Below are 2,695 nucleotides of genomic sequence, written 5' to 3' on the forward strand. Positions count from 1 at the left end.
ACAGGCTTATTTCATGTAAACAGGATTAGATGGCATCTTTTTAAGCAGAATTGATACTTAAAATCTGTCCGTTACCAACGCTACTTTATTACAAGAGTGCCCTACTAATACAGGGACAAAAATTTAAAATAATAATCATTTAAAAATTAATTTAAAGATAATATAATAATGTTAGTCTTTAATACTATAGACACAGCCAGTTTTACTCACTGAGAGATTTATTCGCCATAAAATGATTACTTCATAATTGTATTCAAGTCTTGATGACAGATATTATGGGAGTGGCTTGATGGAGTGCAGGAGATGCAGATAACATGATCTTGACCCTTAAGGCCTTCAGGGATGTTTGATGACGTGGCAGCTGAGATATGCAGCCTTTGGAGGATGCAGTTTTCCATTTGAGAAGCACCAAATATGTGCAGAGCAGTGGATCGCCGGGACCGGAATGGCCAATGACCAACAATGAGAACCAATGACCTAGTGAGCCTAATTTCTGTCTACTGCAGTGGTGTCCAATCCTGTTCCTGAAGTTGAACCTGAACCAGCTAATCGAGGTCTTCAGACTAAATAGAAACGTCCAGTCAAGTGTGTGAGAGCTGGTTGGAGCTAAACTCTGCAGGACGTTGGACCTTCAGGAGCAGGTTTGGACACCCCTAGTTCAGTGGTTCTCAATCCTGGTCCTGGGGACCGACTGCTCTGCACATTTTGTATGTCTCTTATCTGGAACACTCAGTTCAGTTCGTCTAGCTCTCTCCTAACGAGCTGATTATCTGAATCAGTTGTGTTAAATAAGCAAGACATACAAAATGTGCACAGCAGTGAATCCCCAGGACTGGAGTTGAGAACCAAGTCTACAGCCTAAAATAGGCAGCTATTCTCTAAGGGCCCATCCACACAGTCACGTTTAGCTGTATACTTAAACATTTTGTATCGTATCGGTGTTTTGCCCAGACGGATCTGGTGTTTTGGGAGCCTGAAACCGCTGTTTTTTGAAACCGGGTCCCAGAGTGGATAAATCTGAAAATGCCACCTTTACTTTTTGTGTGTACAGCCAATCCATATATTTTGTGCAACAATGATGTCATCACCCCACGTCTCAACCCTAGTCAGACACTAGGCTTGTTTGGGATGTGCCTCGCCTGAAATGTAGGCGAGAGTAGGCGGCTGCAGTGAGGGGAGGAGTGAAATAAGCGCAGTCAAGACGGACAGTTCTGACCTCTCGAAGTGAACAGATACCAACGAGATTAAAGACAGATATTGTGTTATTCTCACTCATGTGCTGTGCTGCTGCATGATTAACATGATATAATTTCAGTTCTATTGCCTTTTATATAAAAATAAATAAGATGAACAAGACACTCAAAGTGCTTGCTACTTAATTCCATATGAAAGGCGTATTTATCATTCATTTTTACTTTAATACAAACATGTATTTTAGATTTTTATAGAAATATGACAACAATCACATATCTCGCGGACACTTTTCTAACCGGCATGCATCTCGCGGTAATCACCGGTGATTGGTTCTGCGCAAATTTTGCTCATCTCAAACAAGCCTATTACTATGTCACGTAACTGCAACAACAATGGCGGACTACATGCGTGTGTTCGTGCTGCAGAAGCTACTGAGCCTATTAGCTTTATTAAAGCAAAATCTTGTGTGTTGTTGTGTTGGGTTTGTATACAGCATGCAAGGTTTATGCACGTTCCAAGTCTTCTCCATTTTTAGTGTATCTCTGTGGCAGAAATACAGCGCCACATACTGGTCTGGCATGTATACATTGTTTTGAGTCGGTTTCAGTGGTTTCGTGTGTATGCAGATATTACTTGATACAACGCCGTGTTTAAAGAATTTATTTAGAATGAGGAAAAAAACATCAGATAGCGAAAGCTCAGGCTTTGCGTGGATGTGGCCTAAGCCAACCCAGCTACTGGATGGCTACCATTCTGCAGAGTTTGGCTCCAACCCTAATCACACACACCTGAACCAGCTAATCAAGGTATTTAGGATTCCTTGAAAACCACAGTTAGGAAGGTAGTCCTCCAGGAGCAGGGTTGACTACCCGTGCTCTAAGGTTGCATCCAAACCAAGGTTTCAAAAGTGACAGAAAGCTCTACACAGAAAGCTATTTGTGCAGCACAAAATATTGCTCCTGAAGTGCACAGGGAAACTTGACTGAATTGTTTCCAACAGATTTTGATGTTACCACGATGCCAGGCTAATGCTGTCTTCACATGCTATCAGAATTATCGTAAATACAAGTTTCCTAATCGGAAATTAGACCTGAACGCCTCTCAAGTCGTATTTACTACTGGGAAATTCTGAAATAATTTTGATACCAGAGTTTCTGAGTTGGGCGGGTCATAATCTTTAAACATGGTGGAGGGGACAACCATTGCTGCTGTCAATGCTGTTCTCGCAACAACTAAATCCCTTTGTCTTGTCGCTAAAGTAGTGTATTTATTGGCTAGATATGAACGATCATTCAAAGCATATGTTTTATAAGCATGTATTTGACCGAAATTCCAGAATTGTCAGCAAACTGCATGTGTAGCGTGGTGAATGTTTATGATCGTCAACCAATGGGATGCTACATTTTATTCTTTCCGACATTACTTGAATACGACAAGCTCGTAATCACGACTTCACAAGTGGGAAATAGGACATTTCCGATAGCACGTGAAGGCAGCATAA

At 41.3% G+C, this 2,695-nt stretch overlaps 1 protein-coding gene across 3 annotated transcripts in view; it reads left to right on the forward strand.

The window, feature by feature from the left end:
• The window catches only part of cunh2orf42 (chromosome unknown C2orf42 homolog), an 11,840-nt gene that overhangs the window by 2,143 nt on the left and 7,002 nt on the right, over positions 1 to 2,695 (forward strand). The gene's annotated exons all lie outside the window — the stretch shown is intronic.

Source organism: Sinocyclocheilus rhinocerous, unplaced genomic scaffold (assembly GCF_001515625.1).
Source record: "Sinocyclocheilus rhinocerous isolate Xijiao unplaced genomic scaffold, SAMN03320098_v1.1 scaffold1083, whole genome shotgun sequence".
Taxonomy (NCBI): Eukaryota; Metazoa; Chordata; class Actinopteri; order Cypriniformes; family Cyprinidae; genus Sinocyclocheilus; species Sinocyclocheilus rhinocerous.